Source organism: Panthera uncia (assembly GCF_023721935.1).
Source record: "Panthera uncia isolate 11264 chromosome C1 unlocalized genomic scaffold, Puncia_PCG_1.0 HiC_scaffold_4, whole genome shotgun sequence".
Classification (NCBI taxonomy): domain Eukaryota; kingdom Metazoa; phylum Chordata; class Mammalia; order Carnivora; family Felidae; genus Panthera; species Panthera uncia.
In genome coordinates this window covers 89,758,540-89,769,221 of record NW_026057585.1, presented here as the reverse complement: position 1 = coordinate 89,769,221, position 10,682 = coordinate 89,758,540, and the positions used below count along the sequence as shown (strand labels likewise).

General features: G+C 45.1%; 1 non-coding gene across 1 annotated transcript; it reads left to right on the top strand.

Moving 5' to 3' along the window:
- The first annotated feature begins 8,422 nt into the window (after positions 1 to 8,422).
- Positions 8,423 to 8,495, top strand: TRNAE-CUC (transfer RNA glutamic acid (anticodon CUC)). Its single transcript has one exon. It is a non-coding gene; the product is annotated as a tRNA-Glu (tRNA).
- Positions 8,496 to 10,682: the final 2,187 nt, after the last annotated feature.

Sequence of the window (10,682 nt, the reverse complement as noted above, 5' to 3'; positions counted from 1 at the left end):
GATCGGAGCTCAGAGAGGTAAAGCCACTCGCCCAAAGTCACACAGCTAATCTGTGGCAAAGCTGGAATTTGAAATCAGGTCTGTCTGAGTCCAAGTGTTTTTTCCATTCTCCCACGGCTGGTATTTGGCTGCCTCTATTTATACCCTTTATATGGCAAATACTGCAGAGAGAAAGACATATAAGAAGCAGTCTCTGCCCTTGAGGAGCTGACTCCCAGTCTGACAGGAAGAGAGGTGTAAACAGGTCAAAGGCACGGAAATATAAACTGTGATCCAGGCGGATACCGAGTGCAAGGTGGGCACGGTGGAAGTGCCATGCTGCCTTGTGGGGTGTGAGGAGGGTCAGGAGGGGACTCTTACTGATTTATTGGTTATCATCTTTGTCTCTTTCTCTCGTGAACACACACAATTAGGAAGGTGAGGACTGAATAAGGGAAGGAGCCAGGCTGGCCCTCTAAAGGGGGCTGATGGCTCTGGGTATCCTTCCTGGAAGTTGGCCTTGGGACCAGCCTCACTGGCTGGTAAGAATAGAGCATTGATTGCCTCTTTCCTAGGCAAGCAAATTGCCAGGGTCACAGGAAGTGGACAGGTAAGTCACCCCTTCCCCATGAGTTCTTTCTACTCATTTCTGGAGCACCTGCAGGTGTCGCTGTCTGGCTTTTTCACAACACACCCAGACCTACCTGCCGCCATCTTGGGAGGCAGGAAGGTAATTCCAGCATTGCTGCATGGCACAAAACTCTACCCTGCCTTTCTTTAGGAATGGTTGTTGGGGTCTTAAGCACGGTCTTCTGAATGTTCTCAACAAAGGGGGATGGAGAAAGAAAAAAAGAAAATTAGAAGAAAATATACCAAGATGTTGACATCAGTTCAAATTCTGGTCAATGGGAATCCAGATTTGTGATTTTTTTCCTTTGTACATATCTGAATTTTTTAAATTTCCAAAACATAAAAAAAAAAATGTAACAAGAAAAAAATGAGAGAGCACAATGGGTTTCAACTTTGGAGTTAGCCTCCAAACTGTGTGGCCTTGGGCAAGTTATTTCATTACTCTGAGACTCGATTTCCTCATCTATAAAATGGGGATAATGGAGTCACTGTTCAGATGGAATGAAATCATGAGCCCAGTGGTGGACCCTCAAGAAGTTCTTTGAATAAATCGGCCATTACTTTTATTAAGGGTGACAAATGTTGGTCCTTTGAAGATGGATTTGATTGGTACCAACAAGCCAATCCGTTCCTTTAACAGTTATTGATCAGATGCCTACTGTGTTCTAGGGCTGGGGTGAGACCCTGGGGACGCAGCAGTGAATAAGAAAAAAAAAAAAAATCCCTGCCCGCACGGAGCTCTCGGTTATAGTACTTTATGATGAATATCACCGAGGGAAACACTCTGAGTGGAGTGGTGGAAAGACTCGGAGTGGTGCTCTGAGTGGAGCTTGCCTGAGAATGGGAAGGCGGCCCCGAGGAAGGATGTTGCAGCCAGATCACAAGAAGGGTCATCCGGTTAGGGAGCGGAGCTTGAGGAGGGGCAAAGACTGAGGACCACCTGAGGCACTAAAGCCCAGTACCCTTACACTTTGTGCAAACAGACTGGGGAAGGCAACCCTCAAAGAAAGATTCCAGAATTATTTGAACGATGTCCGCTTGGAAAAACAGCACTTATTTGGCTAGAGAGAAGCTGGGATGTTTGTTTAAAATCAAAGGGCTTTAATTTTGTGTCCCCTGTTCTGAGCGCCTGCAATTTCAGAGCAGCACGTGCTCTGTTATTCGGAGCTGTCTGTGTTTTTTAGGACTCTGAAGCGGAGTCCCAGATTCCCAGGGAAAAAAATAGAAACAGAAGCATGTATATTTTTGCTTCTCTTGCCAGCTGTTGCTAATTGCTTATGTAAAATACAAGGTTCTTTAGGATTTCCTTTTAGTAGGGAGGAGAGCATGACTATAATTGATGGGCGCCAGGGGTACTTTGGATGCCTATGTTAGAAGTGAGGCTATGGGGGTGCCTGGGTGGCCCAGTAGGTTAAGCGTCCGACTTCGGCTCAGGTCATGATCTCGCAGTCTGTGAGTTCAAGCCCCATGTCGGGCTCTGTGCTGACAGCTCAGAGCCTGGAGCCTGTTTCAGATTCTGGGTCTCCCTCTCTCTCTGCCCCTCTCCGTTCATGCTCTGTCTCTCTCTCTCAAAAATAAATAAATGTTAAAAAAAAATTTTTTTTAAAGAAGTGAGGCTACAAAGTGCTATTCAAGAATAAATAATGGAATGGCCTAGTAAGTCTCTCACACACGCTTAATATTTTGTGCATGATTACAGGAGCACAGAAACAAGCATGGAAGGAACGTCCAGTCTGTTAACATTGTTTTTGAGGGGTAGGATAAGGGAAAATTAAGAGGAGGGGGTTAAAAGCTTAATAACTGAACAGAAAATAATATGGCATAACGATTACATCACTTACCTATTGCTGTGTAACAAATGATGCCAAACAAATTCGCAGCTTAGGACAACAAAAATGTATTATTTCACAGTTTCTTCAGGCCAGGAATCTGGGCAGAGCTGGGTCATCTGGCTCACAAGGTCTCATACCAGACTGTGGTTAAGATGTCATCCGGGGCTGCGATCTCACTTGAAGGCTCAACTGGGAAATGGTGCACTTCAAAGCTCGCTTGCAAGATTGTTGACAGGATCCAGTTCCTGTGGGCCATTGCTGTTACTATTTGGTTCCTTGCTACGTGGGCCTCCCCACAGGGCAGATTAGGACACAGCAGCTGGCTTCCCACAGAAGCGAGCAGGAGAGCAGCAGAGAGCAAGCAAGACAGAAGCCAGTCTTTTTGTAACCCAACCATGAAGATGGACATCTCATCACTTTTGCCAAATTCTATTCCCTCAGAGCTAGCCCACAGTCAAGAGGAGGGGACAACACAAAGGCATGGTCACTCTAAAGATGTAAACACTGAAGCTTCCCAAGGAGAAGGAAAAGAAAAGAAAGACACAGGTAAGAATGGCTGAGGGTCGGAGAGAGCAGGCCTGGCCCTGGTAAGGGGTTGACCTTATTGTGAAAAGTAACTGTCAGTTTCAGGCAGTGACATGGTCAGCTTTGTGCTTTAAATAGCTCATTCTTCCGAAGCAGGTGACATTAGAGACCTGAAGAAAACTATAAGAGAAATACTAAAAGAGTAAAGTGTCATTGCCTCTGGGCTTACAGGGAGTTGGAACAGAAGATTGTTGTTTTTCATGATGAGCCTATCCATATATACCATTAGTATTTTCTAACCCATATACTCATATTACTTTTATTTAAAAGAATCTTTACTTAAAAAAAAAAAATAGAAAGATGGGGCACCTGGGTGGCTCAGTCAGTTTCGCATCTGACTCTTGATCTCAGCTCAGGTCATGATCTCACAGTTCGTGGGATCGAGCCCCACATCGGGCTCTGTGCTGACAGTGTAGAGCCTGCTTGGGATTCTTTATCTCCCTCTCTCTCTGACCCTCCCCCACTTATGATCTCACTCTCCTTCTCTCTTTCTCTCTCTCTCTCTCAAAAATAAATATTAAAAAAAAAACCAGAAAGAATGTAAACAAGCCACAGAAAAGAAATTCAGTCAGCAATCATGTAGTGTAAACACTACAGCAGATGCAGCAGTCGATCCTGTTGGGGGAAGGGGGAGCTATTTGTCACTCCTATGGCTTCCTTCTGGCTCCTCTCCACCCCCTCCCTCCTTCCCAGGAGTGAGGCCAGTGGTTGGGAATTTAAAAGGATGGCCCAACCCTTTCCCCTCTCCTCCCCCTTGGGTACGAGGCTGCCCACAGAGGGCTGGTGTTCCCCGATGGCTCTCAGGCAAGGGCTAGAGATCTGGCAGGCCCCATGCTGGGTGCTAGGGACCTGTTTCAAAATCACAATCCCTGTCCTAACAGAACTAACCATTTAGAAGAGGAAACAGAGAGGAGGCATCTAGCTCAGTCTAGGAAAGGTCAAAGAAGTCTTCCTGGACAAGGTGACCTCAACTATAAATAGGGATTCTTTCAAAGAGGTAAATGAAGACAGAGGAACCGGCATGATGCTTGGGGCAACGGCAAGTAACCATAAAGGGCAGGGCAGGGCAGGGGGACAGCAAGAAAAATGCCAGGGCCAAGTAGTGAATAACCTCTTGTGCCAGACTAAGGAGCTTGGGCTCTGGGGCAGGGGGGTGGGTTGCGGATGGGCAGAGGGCAAGGGCAAAGAGCCCGTGAAGGACAGTAACAGAAGATGACACGGCCGTGTTTTTACTTTGAGTAATCACTGCAGGGCAGCAAATTCATGGGACGGCCTGAGCCGCAGATGATCTGAATTTCTCAGCAACACAACATCTCCCCAATCGGCCACCACTTTATGCTTTCCTCCATCTCGGCCGGGTGAAACGGATACCCTTCTTCCCAGTGAAAACTCTCTCTCTCTCTGCCCACTGCTGCCTGGCTCGAACCTCCCCAAACTGCAGCCCAGGAATTTCGCGTGGCCGGATTTTGATCTAATAGCAGCTTTGCTCTGTCAACAGTTTCGGCAAAAACTCCTCCACCTCTGCTGGCAATTTAGAGATAGCATTTGTTTTTTTTTTAAATTTTTTTTTCAACGTTTTTTATTTATTTTTGGGACAGAGAGAGACAGAGCATGAACGGGGGAGGGGCAGAGAGAGAGGGAGACACAGAATCGGAAACAGGCTCCAGGCTCCGAGCCATCAGCCCAGAGCCTGACGCGGGGCTCGAACTCACAGACCGCGAGATCGTGACCTGGCTGAAGTCGGACGCTTAACCGACTGCGCCACCCAGGCGCCCCGAGATAGCATTTGTGACATGGTCTGTGGATAAAGGATGTTGCTGCTCTGGGAAAATTTGTCTCCTGCCAGGAGGAGACAAAGAGCACTGAAATACTGCCATAAGACGCCATCCACCAGGGAAGGTCAAACATCCCTCAACAGTTAGTTCTCTCTTTTTTTTTTTTTTTTTTTTAAGTCTTGTCTTTTTCCGTCTTTTTCCATCAGCATCAGCTTTTTCCCCCGAGTCCTTTGGGGGAAGGTTAAATGATGCTTCTTGGAAATATTACGTACTTTCCCAAAACTACACAGTCTTGTCGCCTGGAGGAAAAGGGTACCATGAAGACAGAGGGATGCCCTCAGAGCAGAGCATGTAACAGAGAAGAGTCCTGGGACCTCTCCAGGGACTCCCTTCATTTTCCTTGAATTCCCATGGCTGAGCATAGCCAAACCTGCCTGGTACATAGTTGATATTTAATAACTGTTCTAGCAGGGTGCCTGGGTGGCTCAGTCAGTTAAGCGTCCGACTTCGGCTCAGGTCATGATCTCGCCGGTCAGTGAGTTCAAGCCCCACGTCCAGCTCTATGCTGATAGCTCAGAGCCTGGAGCCTGCTTCGGATTCTGTGTCTCCCTCTCTCTCTGACCTTCCCCCACTCACGCTCTGTCTCTATCTCTCAAAAATGAATAAATGTTAAAAAATTTAGAAAAAAAAGAAGAAATATTCTAGGGATGAATGACACTCTCGTGTAGAACATTAAGTCTGCAGTATAAACAGATATCCTGGCAGAAAACCACATTCCATACCCCCGACTTCACTTTCTTGGGATAGCACTAAAGAGACAGAAGATGTTGGGGTGCCTGGGTGGCTCAGTCAGTTGAGCATCCGACTTCAGCTCAGGCCATGATCTCATGGTTCATGGGATCGAGCCCCATGTCAGGCTCTGTGCTGGCAGCACAGAGCCTGCTTTGGATCCTCTGTCCCACTCTCTGCCCCTCCCCTGCTCGCACTCTCTCAAAAATAAACATTTAAAAAAGAGAGAGAGAGAGAGACAGAAGATGTTAAGGGAGAACATCCAGAGGATGCCCTGAGACCTGAGACTCCGTACCACTGTAGGAAGACTTTTCGTTCTCAGGAAGACAGACGGGATGAGTGGAATCAGGGCCAGGATCGCTAAGAAAGGCAGCTGCTGTCCCTGCCGCCTGAGGCTGTATCTCTGCCCTGAGAATGGAAAACACAGAACCCCTATGATTTCTGCTAGAAGCGTCTCAAAAAAATCTACTTCCTTGCCCTTGCCATACAGAGGTCTGCTGAAGAATCAAACTTTGTGCTGTGCTTGGTTCAGACCTGTCAGAAGAAACTTAGTGTTTTGCTTTGTCTTTTACAGGAGATGTGAACCATTTTCTGTTGAACATGAAACTGCACAGCCTACAGTGGAGGGTTTATTAACATCATCCTGGAGATTTTGTGTCTGCAGGTGGGTGAGTTAAGCATGAGGGTTGGTGAGGTTATTTGCAGCTTAGGGGAACAAAACCAAAGGCTGGTAACAAATGCCCTTTAACTCAAAAACATCAATACAATGGCTCATAGTGAATACATCTTACAAGCTGTGTAATCATCACAAGCCTTATGGTAAAAGGTTAAATTCTTAGGAGAGTAAAGAAAACCCTTGTGGTTAAAACGTTAAATTTCTCAGAGAACATCTTATCCCTTCTCCGCAAACATTACAGAGAAGTGCTGTCATGATAATGACACACGGCGGATGGCTAGATTTGAAATTTATTTTGTTAATGTTTATTTATTTATTTTTGAGATGAGTTGGGGAGGAAGAGGTAGAGAGAGGGAGAAAGAGAGAATCCCAAGCAGAGCCCGATGTGGGGGCTTGATCTCATGAACTGACAGATCATGACCCGAGCCAAAATCAATAGTCAGAGGCTTAACTGACTGAGCCACCCAGGCACTCCTAGATTTAATCTTTATTTTTGTAAGTTTATTCATTTTGAAAGAGAGAGAGAGTACAAGCTGGGAGTGGCAGAGAGAGACAGGAGAGAGAGAATCCCAAGCAGGCTTGGTGCAGGGCTTAAACTATTGAACCATGAGATCATGACCTGAGCCGAAATCAAGAGTCGGATGCTTAACCAACTGAGAATTGAACTTTTTTTTTTTTTAATTTGTTTTTAACGTTTTATTTATTTTTGAGACAGAGAGAGACAGAGCATGAACAGGGGAGGGTCAGAGAGAGGGAGACACAGAATCTGAAACAGGCTCCAGGCTCTGAGCTGTCAGCACAGAGCCCGACGCGGGGCTCGAACTCACGGACCGCGAGATCATGACCTGAGCTGAAGTCGGCCGCTTAACCGACTGAGCCACCCAGGCGCCCCTGAACTTTTTTTTTTAATGTTTATTTATTTTTGAGAGAGAGCAATCAAGCAGGGGAGGGGCAGAGAGAAAGGATCCGAAGAATGCTCTGCACTGTCAGTGGAGAGTCTGATACAGGGCTTGAACTCTCAGACTGTGAGATCATGACCTGAGCTGAAGTCCGATGCTTAACTGACTGACCACCCAGGTGCTCCTAGATTTGAACTTTATTTTTATTTATTTATCTATTTTTTAAATGTGTATTTATTTTTGAGAGAGAGAGAGTGAGACAGAGTGTGAGTGGAGGAGGGCCAGAGAGAGGGAGACACAGCATCGAAAGCAGGCTCCAGGCTCTGAGCTGTCAGCACAGAGCCCGACGCGGGGCTCGAACTCAGGAACTGTGAGGTCATGACCTGAGCCGAAGTCGGACGCCCAACCGACTGAGCCACCCAGGCGCCCCCTAGATCTGAACTTTAAATGAGACCTTTGCCCCACCTAAGTTTCCATGGATGAGCCTGAGATTACTGGAGTGTGAAATTTCTCCAACCTTCTCTTCCTTAGCTTTCTCCAAAGGACAACTTCAATGGAGCATTTAAAATTATAATTTATGGGCGCCTGGGTAGCTTAGTCAATTAAACATCTGACTTTGGCTCAAGTCATGATCTCATGGTTAGTGGGTTCAAGCCCCACAACAGGCTCTGCGCTGACAGCTTGGAGCCTGGAGCCTGCTTCAGATTCTGTGTCTCCTTCTCTCTCTCTGCCCCTCCCCCACTCGTACTCTATCTCTTTCTCAAAAATAAACAAACATTGAAAAAATTAAAAAATAAAATAAAATTGTATTTTAAAATTATCTGAGATCCGTCAAAAAATTAAAGACACTATCTGATTTCTATGTGCACCTATAAATAAATTGGCAAGAAACTCATCTATTTATCAATGTATGTGTCTCCCGAATAAATATGATGGGATATCGCCAGCATCCTACAATTTCTCCCAATAAAAGAGATCAGAACACACACACGTGCACACACACACACACACACACACACACACTGCTGAAACAGGTGACTACCTGTTCCTAGCCAAGGGCCCACCCCATGGCCAAGCAAGCCTGGTGGCCAGAACTCTTCAGATGATTGAAGACTCCCTCTAGCATCTACACATCCCTTGACTTCATATTTAAGGTGGAATAAAGGGATGTGAAATCTTTTGCTTGCTTTCTCTTGGTATCCTGCCTTTCCCACCATACCATCATCAGAAGAATCAAAGTGAAGATGCTCCCGGAGCGCCTGGCTAGCTCAGGTGGTAGAGCATGAGACTCTCGATCTCAGGGTTGTGAGTTCAAGCCCCATGTTGGGTATAGAGAGTACCTAAAAATAAAATTTTGGGGCACCTGAGTGGCTCAGTCAATTAAGTGTCAGACTTCAGTTCAGGTCATGATCTCATGGTTTGTGAGTTTGAGCCCCACATCGGGCTCTCTGCTGTCAGCGCAGAGCCCGCTTTAGATCCTTTGTTCCCCTCTCTGAGTCTCTCTCTCTCTCTCTCAAAAAGGAGTAAGCATTTTATTTAAAAAATTTTTTTTCATGTTTGTTTATATTTGCAAGAGAGAGACAGAATGCGAGCGGGGGAGGGGCAGAGAGATGGAGAAAGAATCTGAAGCAGGCTCTAGGCTCTGAGCTGTGAGCTGTCAGCACAGAACTATGAGCAGTGAGACCATGACCTGAGCTGAAGTCAGACGCTCAACCGACTGAGCCACCCAGGCGCCCCCGAATAAAATTTTCTAAACAGATTATAAATAAATAGATAGGTAAGTAAATAAATTAATTAAATAAAATCTCATAAAAAAAAAAAAAAACAGCAGCTCTTTAATGTTGGCTGGCCCTAAACAATGGTAAGTCCTATCCTCTATTTCAGAAATAGGCTGACTCAGATGAGCTACTATGGCAGAGCAAAGTTCAAGTCTAGGTTTATGATACAACAAAGTTCATTATTAAAATAGAATTGTTTGAAACCACTAAGTTTAAAGACAGTTGAGTAAACTTTGTGACCTTTAATGCACTATTCAAAATAAGTTCATTTTCTTAAAACTTTGAGACCATGAATGAGTTAGACCAAACTTTTCAAAAAAGTTTTCATTATGTCAAGAAGATTATGTAAAACATTTACTGAAATATTACACCCGGAAAATTGCACAAACCAAAGTGTACATCTTGATGAATTTTCTTTTTTTTTAATTTTTTAATGTTTTATTTATTTTTGAGAGAGAGAGAGAGAGACAGAGTATGAGTGGAAGAGGGGCAGAGAGGGAAACACAGAATCTGAAGCAGGCTCCAGGCTCTGAGCTATCAGCACAGAGCCTGACGCGGGGCTCGAACTCACAAACTGCAAGATCATGACCTGAGCCGAAGTCGGATGCTTAACCTACTGACCCATCCAGCTGCCCCTTGATGAATTTTCATCAAATGAACATACCCAGAGCAAGAAGAAGAATGTCACTAGCCCCCAAAATCCTTCTTGAATCTGCTTCTAGTAACAACCTCCCAAGGACAACTGCTATCCTGACCTCTAACACTGTAGATTAGTTTCATCTGCCCTTGAACTTTGTGCAAATGGAATTACAAAATATTTATTCCTTTTTATGTTTGCTTTCCTTACTGATCAGTATATTTATAAAATACATCCCTGCAGTTTGCATTTAGCTGTACATACTTTTATGGCTGTTTAGTAGTCCATTGGGTGAATATACAACTTATCCAGCCCACTTACTATAGATGGCCATTTGAGTTGTTTCCATCGTCATGGAATAGGGCCACTACAAACATTCTTGGGGAAATACATATGCATTCCTGTGGGTCTATACCCAGGAGTGAAAGTACTGGGTCTCCATTCAATGTATGTATTAGTTTCAACATGTTTAAATTCACCAATTCAAAATGCTTCAAAATGAAGCATTTTGCAGTTGCCTTATTTTTACACGCTAGCCTGCTATTCCTACTTACTCCACAGCGTGGAACCAGGGCTGTCCCGAAGGACCCAAGGGAGCCCTGAAATAAACAGATTAGGCTGTGCCTATTTACTCAGGCAATGTTAAGGTGAATCTCAAGCTAGACAAATGTCTCTGCCTGGAAGCTCACCCCCTCACACAGAGATACATGGTCACACACCCCCAAACATTTTACATACCTTCCAGGACCTCTCTTTTTTGTTAATGTTTATTTATTTTTGAGAGAGACAGAGCATGAGGAGGGGAGGGGCAGAGAGAGACAGAGACACAGAATCCAAAGCGGGCTCCAGGCTCTGAGCTGTCAGCACAGAGCCCGACGCGGGACTCAAAATCACAAGCTGTGAGATCACGACCTGAGCCGAAGTCAGATGCTCAACCGACTGAGCCACCTAGGCACCCCTAAAAAGAATTCTTATCTCTTAGAGACAGATACTAAAGTATTTATAAATGAAATAATGTAACATTTGGGATTTGTTTTCAAGTAATGGGCAGGAGGGTTAGTAGGAAGGTGTAAATGGATTTTAAAAATGGCTATTTGTTGGT